The 10,464-nt window shown below is 39.9% G+C and overlaps 1 pseudogene; it reads left to right on the plus strand.

Moving 5' to 3' along the window:
• Window positions 1-319: 319 nt before the first annotated feature.
• On the plus strand, window positions 320-8,975 carry LOC144253394 (uncharacterized protein NKAPD1 pseudogene; annotated as a pseudogene).
• Window positions 8,976-10,464: the final 1,489 nt, after the last annotated feature.

Here is a 10,464-nt window from a genome sequence, read left to right on the forward strand (position 1 = left end):
AGCCCTGCGGTGTCCCTTCCCGGGGGAAGAATCCAGCGAAACAAGAATTTCAGGCAAAAGTTTACTAGAGTGAGAGGGGAGGTGACAGACGGCGAGGGAACTCCAAGTACTTTCGAGGAGCGGAGGATATGGTGCTCACAGAGTCAGATTTTATTCGAGAAAATTAGTCCTCCTGGGTTTTGCTGCAATTCCCTGTGTTCTTAACCGGCTCATGTTTTTTGAACGGCCATCAAGTTTTCATTCTGAGGTCTTGATATTCGGCCACCAGGGCAACTGGGGGTTGTGACAAGTTTTGGTGAAAAGGGAGGGTTCTGGACACATGGTTGCAAGATATAATGAAGACATGGTCCAGAAAAGGTAATTTTTCTTAAGAGGATGTAATTAATTATAGTTAGTGGAGGCATGGACACACCAGGACAGCTTCTTCTAGGTCCCTGCCTGTGGTGGGGGTCCAACATGGCATTAATTTGTGAGTGAAGGCCAACGAATGCTTTAGAAACATTAGCGAAGTTGTTAGAAATATATAATAACCCCCACCTTCAGCTACAGTTAAAATATCTAGTGCCATCTGATTTTCATAAAATAGGCTTTTCTTTTTTTCCATTAGCATTTCTTCTGTGTTTAGTAGAGGGATCCATTTATCTGCACAATTTCGGCCTTTCTCGGTTATATTAGTTAGGGCTTTCAAGTGCCACGTTACATCTTTTAGACCAATCTGAGAGATGATTATTGGGGCCAGATTATCCCACAAGTGAAAAACAGATAAAGTCCTCCAATTTAGGAGGTTAGGAAGGTTTGTAGGTCTATGAGTCCAGGCTCACATTGACTCAGGACAAACCAGTGATTCTGGCAAATAAGTACTTCTGTATACGAACACTTTCTTTATAGCCATCTGGCATTATTTCATTTCCTTTTGGCGGGGATGACACAGATGAACGTCTCAACTTACAGTAAAACAGCCATTTTCCTTATGTTCATGTATGGCTGTGCTTTGAGCATATTTTCTTGCCAAGTGGGTAAGACCAAGTTGATCAAAAATTAACCATTTCCTATGTACTGTTAAGGTCAGCTGAGATTCCTCAGGGTCTCTCTTGAGAACTTGTAAGCAGCCTCTTAGCTTCTTTAGCTTTCTTCTACCAGTTGTGCCATCTGCCAGGATGAGTCATGGTCTTGCTAACCACATGTGGCTTCTCTTAGAGGCATCAGGGACATTGCCATCTCCAATGACCCTCCTCTTTGTAGAATGTGCACTGGTTGGCTTCCTGTTCTCTAGAATCTTCATGATCCTCGTGGTCAGGAGGTCAGGTGACTCACTAGAGTCCCATGGCCCTCAGAAGGGCCCTGACATCATTCCCTGGGCCTTGGCTGACCTCAGAGGGCAAGGGTTAATGTGTTGGCTGGATTTTTTTAGATCTTTATATTTTCTTGGCTTTGTTCTCCAAGTTTTGATTTTAAATATCTAGCAGGCTAGTTTCATCAGCCATAAAGTGGTATTAATGGGTTTTAATTTTAATTTTTATAATATTGCTGTGTCAACCCTTCCATTTAATTGGGGGTCAGTATTAGTACTGGGAGTCAGATCCTGTCTGTCCTAGGGATAATGGCTAATTACCTCAGATTGTTCTGTTAGAAGTAGTACTTTCAACAAACACAGGCAACAGTAGTAAAGTTTTACAAGGGAAGGAATTTCAAAATGAAATTAACAAGAGCAAAAACATTTGGTTCATATAATAACTTTGAACCAAGAAACACAACTCTGATAACACTGATGAATTTTTGATATCTATTTTGCCTCTAAAAAGTTAAGCAAGTCAATCACGAATTTTACTCTTTTGCAACCCTTAAATTGCAACCTTTAAATATATTTTATTATTTACCCAAAACTAAATAAAGTTTTGTCTTTTTATTTTGAGGTCACAATAAGCTTTCTTTTGAACATAAGTTGAAATGACCTTAATTTTACCCTGCTTTGAAGTCATCCTAAGATAAAGTAGAATGAGAGGAGGAGCCTTATCTCAAGTGAGTCTTGCCTCTTGACACACCATTGTTAGAGTGTTTTATTTCTTAAGCTGACTTTTGCCTTTAAAAAAAAATATATATATCATTCTACAAACTTCTCATCTATTGTTTCCTGAGTGTTTTTGACAGTTTTTTTTTCTGGCTTTGATAAAAACAGCCAAACAAAAATTGTTCTGATAAGAACAATTAGAAGAGGAAAAGTTCATTTTCGAGCTCATAATTTCAGAGGTTTTGGTCCATAGACAGCCGACTCCATTCCTTGGATCTCCAGGTAAGACTGGACATCATGGTGGAAGAGTGTGGCTGAGAAAAGCAGCTGGGGACATGGCACCAGAAACCAGAGAAGGAGACAGCTTCCCTCAGGAACAAACTATATCCCCCAAGAGCATGCTCCCATTGACTTACCTGTTTGGTAGCAGTTAGTGATGAACCATGAAATGCATAGCAAGGTCACAGGTTTACTTGGAGTTACTCTTAACGTTTTTCTTTTAAGTTACTGCCAAAGAATATGAGTAAATAATTTTAGCAGATAACCTATGGAAAAACATTAGTACATAAACCTTGAGGATAAACAAATATAGAAAAGAAAATGAGGGGAATACCTCAAGAAAGAAGAACGTAGGGGGTCAAAATAAAACAGGAAATTAAGATTGAGGACTCCTGTTGGATTGATGATGACATCTGGATCTGCATGAGTAAGGACTGTGAATACCTCCGGCATCTGAGTTCCTTCAGTATCTCCCACCAAGGGCAATTGCCTCAAAGTTTCATTATGCCAGGTGCAAAGTAAGGCACATATCCATTTGTGGTGTTCTTCTCTGCCCTGTGTTTCTCATAATGGATGTGGCCTGTGGACAGGAGGATGGCTCCATGGTCAGGTGCCCTTAGGACCGTGCTGAGGCAGAGCATCAGCCCAGTGTGAGTCCTGCTTAGTGTTCCTGCTTGGGACAGGGTGGGATCAGGTCTTAGGCCTGAGCCGAAGTATCTCCTGAGCCCCAGTATCTCTTACCAGCTCAGAAGTGGGGGAGGATTCTTTAGTGGTGCAGGTGCAGTAAGGTAGCCTCTGACTGGCCACTAACCCCAATGCCCACATGAACAAGGATTGACTGGTAGATGACGCCCCCGCCTCAATAATGGTTACCATGACAGTTCTGGAGAGGATCAACTAAGGTCCAAACCTCCTCCACCCAACATGAAGGAGTTGAATACCTGACTGATGAAGGTTGCTGAAGGAGGACACCCGTTTTCAAGCCAATCATGAAACAGGAATAAACTTGGTGACAGCATTGACTTCTTTGTCATTCTCTTGGAGAATGTCATTCTCGCTTGGAGGTGGCCCATGCTGTCTGGAGAGTGCTCTCTGCTTGAACCTCACTTTGCATTCTCTTCATTTTTTCCTCACTTCTACTCGACGGTCACTTATAATAAAGTTATCTTGCATGGCTATTGGTGTCTGACTTTAAATGTTCTTTCATTGGAACACCAGAGCCAGGTTTGTAGTTTCAGCTCCCTGGTTTCCTGTGACAGACCCCCCCTCATCCAGCCACACCCCACATTCCTACAATCACCACCCAGTTAAACCCAATTGGGGGGGGAGAGGGGAGGAATTAATGCTCTGATTAGGTTAAGGTTCTCATAACCTGATCAGTTCACCTCTAAACTTTCTTGCATTGTCTCACATGAGCTTTTGGGGAGAATCTAATATCTAAACTGTATCATTTTTATTCCTTGGTCCTCAAAAGCTTGTGTTCATCTAACAATACAAAATACACTTAATCCATTTCTAAGAGTTCACAGAGTCTTAACACTTCCGTGATTGCCTAAAAGTTCAAGTCCAAAGTTTCCTCTGACTCAAGACAAACTCTCAGCAAGGGCCCCTGTAATAATAAAAGCAAGTTACATATAGCCCACATATAAAGATACATAGTAATAATTTCCATTTCAAAAGGAAGAAATGGGGACACAGAAAAAAAGTTGGTTTCAGAGGTCTCAGTCCACAGGCAGCCAGGTCCATTCCTCAGGGTTTAAGGTGTGGTAGAACATAATAGCAGAAGAGTATGGCTGAGGAAATCATCTGGGAACATGGTACCAGGAAGCAGAGAGAGAGACAGATTCCTTCAAGGACAAAATATATACCCCAAGGGCATGTCCTCATCTACCCAACTCCTCCACCCACACCCCACCTGCCTATGGGGATTAATGCACCTGTTGGGTTAAGAAACTTTGTTGCATTGTCTCATACATGAGCTTTTGGGTGACCTCTAATTTCTAAGCCATAACACTGAGTCTGTCTGAATGTCAGTTAACATTATTCAACATTACATTTGAAACATGCATTAAACAGAAAGGGTAAGAGGACTCCTAACTTTCTTTTTTTGTGGAAAAAAAAATGACAAAAGCTTTTTATCTTCCATGTTGTCAACCTTTAAATAAATTAGGTTTCCCTTTCCAGAAACACTTTAAAATCCCCATTTCAGAAATAATAGATTTTATATGTGTGTGTGTGTGTGTGTGTGTGTGTGTGTGTGAGAGAGAGAGAGAGAGAGAGAGAGGGAGGGAGATAAGGCTGGCCTTAGGCCTGAGCCTAAGCAACTCCATTTTAAAACTCCAGTTTGAAACCTGCAGTCTCACCGGGTACACCTATGGAGCCCTCCAGTATGTCCCTCAGACACAAACAAGTCACTTCTCCCCACCCTGACAAGCTCAGAGTGAAGTCTCTGGCATGTTGTCCTCACCCCAATAAGGGAGAAAGGCAAGAAAACCAGGGTGGGGACCACCAGACCAGATTCTTTAAACCCAGGGTAAATTACATCATTGAGAGACCCAGTGGCAGCTGATAAGTATTGAAAGGGTGGTCAAAAGCCCCCAAATTTAGTATAAATGATGGGGCAAATGAACATACATTCAGCCAGCCAACACTGATGCCCTCATGCTGGAGAGCCTGATGAGGACCTGGACTGACATCCCAACTCTTCTCAACCTTTGTCTGATCCTCTGCATCTTCCTCACCACTCTCAAACTCTACAGCCACATCTTGACCCAGGTGAGAGCCACAACTTCTCCCTATGACCCTCTCCTCAACCATCCATCAGCTCCACCCCAGGAGAAGCCTGCCTTGGTTCCTGATCTGATCACTGTGGTCTGAGTGAGTGTGCATCTAGGGAATTAAAGCCTAAGGCTTGAGACTTTTGATCTGACACTTGACTTAGCACACAGAGGGAATGTCTGTCATGAGCCTGTCATGATTAAGTGTGTTTGCAGTGCTTAGAATTAATCTAGAATTGCTTGCTGTGAATTAATTAATCTAGAATTGTTTGCTGTGAAATGATTATGTCTATTTCAGTGCCTACATTAAGGATTGTCATTTTCTTGATTAAGAACCTATAGGGTGAAATTCTATTGAGTTATTTGAGTGAATAAAGCATCGACAAAGGCAGAGGCGCATGGACATTCTTTATTTCTCCTCCTCGACTGCATATCACGAAGGTGTGTGTGTATGTGTGTGTGAGTGTGTGTGTGTATTTTAAGGGGTCAGACAGATGAGAGCAGTGGGAACAAGAGGTTAGGAAAATAATACTATAAAATGGACCCACTGTACTGACCCCCCCACACACATGCTTTTATTCCCAGAAAGTAATCTGCCTGCTGAGCCGCCTGGCCTAAGTGGACAAGATATGTCATATTCCTCAGCACACTGAGGCAGTCAGTGTAATAAATGATGGGGGTCAACAGAGGATGAGGGCTGGTTACCAGAGGATAATGGACTGTTAGTCTCTGCAATCATGCGCCTAGGCACTCTGTGTTGCTAACAATTAACCTCCAGGTCCCTGCTCCCAGGCATATAAGTGGAGAAGAAAGAGAAGGTATTGATTAAAAAGAAGGGTTCTGGGTCTATAAAAAACCAAGATGTACCCTATCCTGTGGACATCCAGCTCTGGGGCCCCTTCTCTTTGGAGAAATCTGTCTCGATCACTTTCTTAAATAAAACTTGCTTTCTACACTTGCCTCAGTGTTACTTGGGTGTTTAATCTTCAACACTGGGGAGGGAATAAAGACCTGTTTCTGATCTCCAAGATGGGTATCATTGATATATATATCAATATATACACACATATATATGAATTATAATATATGAATATATTATGAATTGTTATATATTATTTCTTTTTATTTTGATTAAATACTTTACTTTTATAGTTTTTCCTATTCCAGAGATTCAGTCCTTTGTATTTTTTCCATATAGAATTACATCTGTTAGAACTTTAACTCTGAAAAACTTTGCTTTTAGTGAAATCCAGAAAGAAAACAATCTTAAAAAGTTCTTACATTTATCACCAATTCATAAAGCACATTTAATAGACCCAAATATCTGTTGTCTTTTAGAACTCAAATTCAAGACAAGAGTACTTGAATTTATATTTAGCAGTTGATATTTTAGTATTTTAATATTGTAAATTATTCAGATGTCTCCTGGAATAACCATATAAATGAAGATTAATCCCATTTATATTAAACCTAATTTACCCATTTGTAACAGTTAACTTTAGGTTACCCATACAAACCTAGATATCAGAGAAGTCTAGTTAACATTTTAAACCATCTTTTTTCAGTGGAAGAAAAATATAAAATATTTTTATGAAAATATTTTTATAAAAATATAAAATTTAAATATGAAATTCACATTATATTTTAAACATTTTTATAGAAGGTGATACTCTTTCAACTGACCATCTAGAAAGAGGTATGGAATAGTAATTTTAAAGACATTTTTACTCTTATCATTTTTTACACCAATTTAAATCATATGAACTAAAAGACAATTTGGATCCACTTTTTTAAAATGAGTGCTCATTTATTTATAAGCCAGTTTTGGTACCATGTACATGATATATAGACAGGAACATATATATAGACACAATATAGAATACACAAGCATGAGCAAGTATATGTAAATACAGACTGGAAACAAATATTTTATACCTTTTTACCAGATAATAGATCCTCACAGGTAGGAGACAAAAGAGTTACAGATGTTTATCACATATGCTGTCATAATCAACCCTTTAAAATTAAAATAGTGCCTATCACATATTTTTGCAGTATGACTCAGATATGGGAAGAGCCATTGGGAGGTATTTGGAGTTTAACATCTGTCAGCCATGGTGCATGCTGAAAGCAAAGGTCCAGCTGGTCATTCATTCTACGTGGGGGCAGATTTACTTCCACCATCATCACTATTTATTTTTCTCCCCAGGACTCTCCAAAAGAGAAGATGTATTTTAGTTTCCAGTTTGTTGAGCATCAATGCAAAAATAATCAGTGTCTGTAGAAGGACAGCAAGACAAAAAAAATAGATAGCTAAAAAATAACTTCAGTTAGACAAAACAATCCAGAACAAAAATATATTAATTTAAATGCACAGAACTAAAGATGAAAAGACTCACGAGCTCAAAAAAGATGGAGTTTCAGCTTCCTACCCCAATCCCTGCCACACAAGCCTACACTGACTGTGGTGAAACTGTATCGGTGCCTTTGATCCCTGACTCCTTGGTTCCCTGGGTCAGAGCAGATCTTGTAATGGAGTGATTCTTTTTCTCACACTAACAAGATGCCTGATTTCCTCAGGATTGAGGGAGTGAAGAATATCCTGGGTTCCACTGGGGAAAGTCCTCCTGAGGCATGTCATCTGGCATACAGATGTTCACAATCAGATTCAGGAGGAGTCAGGTAAGTGGGAAATAAGAGAACTAGAGAGACAGATGGAGATGCTTACCAGGGGACGAAAAGGAAAATGTCACCCAGAAGATCAAGTTGGATGTATCGTGATGGTTTTGATGAAGAAAGTCAGAGACTACTGGAGGCCAAAGAATCAAATTGCTGGGACACCGGAAGATGATTTTCTGAAGGCTAAATCCTGGAACAAGTAGCTATAGGATTATGAAGCTCACATGCCAGACAGATGGGGTCACAGTGGTTCTAAAGAGTTGTACCCTGAAGAGTTTGAAACCGACAGTGATCAGCAAGATATTACCATTGGGCAAAGAAACATCTCCCCAGGTAAAATCATCTACTTTCGAACCCTGCAAACATAAGAAGTGTGGGAGACCAACGTTGTGACGGGTCACACTCCCCGGCTGGGTACTGAGGCACTCAGTCACAGAAATGTCTCGTGCATGGATCCATGGGTGTGTCTTGCTACAGCCCCATGGGTGAAGCTACGCTCACCTGTTCCTTTGTAATATAACCCCTTGCCCTGTTTAGGATAGAATCTTCCATGGAAGTGCCTGTGTGTGTCCCCTTCTCTTACTGTGCCCTTGGGTGTGGCCTACCCAGGTGTCAGTCAACCTGCTGACAGTGGACATCATGAAGATACTCAGCCCCCTGAAACCTGACCCCTTGCCTCATTTGAATAGCTTCCCTCAATAAAAGGGGTCAGCACCTGCTCTCGCTCTCTCTCTTTCTGCGGACCCTTAAGGTCAGAGGAGCCGTCACAGAAAAAGGTATTTGTGTCTCTTGTGTGGTTATTTCCTGCAGCCCAGTCAGCCCAGTTTAACTAGAGTGACCCCTGAGCATTTTAGTCACGAGAACAAAAACCAGGCAAAGAAGTCAAAGAAATCTCACAAAAAGAAGCAAATCTCACAAAAGATCACACACACACACACACACATACACACACACACACAAAAAAAATCAGAAGAAATATAAGAAGGAAGCCACAGATATAATAGCAGATTCCTCAAGGGAGTTCTCAAAATAATCCAGGGCTTCTAGTACCAGGAAAAGAATACATCTACATAAGCAGAAGAAAAAAAAATCTAGAAAAAAGTCTCTTAAAAATATCTGCTTTATTTGTAGGAGCAGAAAGTGACCCTTCCCAGTCAGATGATTTCAGCATCCAGCAGTTCAAGGAGAGTGAGGAAAGACATATCTACTACACCTTGGAATTTTGCCAGTGACTCCTTCAGCAGAGGGGATCTGAGGTCAGAGCTTTCTTGTGCTGTCTATATGTTTTGACAGACTATTGTCATCTGTTTTGGCCTTAATGTTAAACTTGATTTCTTTGTCTTGTTAATAGGGAATCTGGTATTTTTTTTTTTTTTTTGCGATTAATCACATTTAGTGTAGAGGACATATATAGCAAATTAAAAAACCAGAAAGCTGAATCCAATAATGTCCTGAGTACATTGGAATGTTGATATTGGGAAAATTGAGGACTGAGATCAAGAGGGATTGATTGGAAAGCCGTGATAAGTAGAATGGTTTGACAAAGCAAACACTATGTTCTGTTTGTATAGTAGGTATCCTAACTGATTTGTCTTCAGCCTTGGTGCTTTGATCCTTGGGTTTTGTGACCCCACAAGTGTGATCTGGTTTATTTAAAGAAAAAATGGGCTGAAGAACAAACTGTTTTATGTTAAGATCCAAAGACAACTGTTGTTAAAAAAGAATCTAGAGTTTTCTTAGTCAAATATCCCTGCTGGACAGGATCTATAGCTGTACTTATTTGGCATACCCCTAACACATGGTAACTGGATAGTAAATGGTTTTCCATTGCTGTATATATGTCCTGAACAGACTTGTGTTCAAAATTATTTCCTTAGTTAGTCCTCATAATATCTACCAAATGGGGAAGAATTAGGAATTAGTTATGCTAATAATGTTCTGAAAGGGATTCAAGCTAGCAATAGCCATCTAAATGTCTAAAAGTCATCTTCCTTCCCCCACCCCCAGTCTGGGGATCGTTCCCAAGGTCTTGTGCATGCTAGACAAATACCCTACCACTGAGCTGTACTCCCTCCCAGTCCTTTGTCTTCCTTGTTCATTTCTAATTCTAGTAATAAGTTTTAGATGATCCCTGAAACTAAGTTGAATCCAACTGAAACAGGCTTTTCAGGGACATATCTCCTTCTTCTAAGTCTGCCTTTGAGTTAAAGCACCAAGTAGAGACCACATTATCTATTTTGCCATACTGTGATCCCTACTATGTTATTTCTTCAGAAACCAAAATATCACTGAAAGAATGCTGGCAGAACACAGGTGATTTTTTTTATTCTGGGAGAAAAGGTCAAGTGGCATATTGTCATTTTCTTCCTTATTGTCATTTTATAAGCTAAGTAAAAGGCTTAAAAACTCAAATTTTTTGTCTTAATTCTGCCATTAATTAGTTATAAGTTCTAGAGCAGCTTAAGTTAATCTCCTTGGCCTTTCCCCAGGTGTAACAGAGAAATACTTCATGGTAGCATGACAATTTAAGACATTAGCAATAGAATTCAACTATGATGAATTTCATGAAGTGTATTTTATAGTTATAACTACTAAAATTAGTTCTTTTTATGGAACAATTTCTAATAAATGCTTGATTTTAAAATAATGCAAATCAAAACTACTCTAAGATTTCATCTCACTCCAGTCAGAATGGAAGTTATCACAATAAGTGTTGGCGAG

This window comes from Urocitellus parryii, chromosome 2 (assembly GCF_045843805.1).
Source record: "Urocitellus parryii isolate mUroPar1 chromosome 2, mUroPar1.hap1, whole genome shotgun sequence".
Lineage (NCBI taxonomy): Eukaryota > Metazoa > Chordata > Mammalia > Rodentia > Sciuridae > Urocitellus > Urocitellus parryii.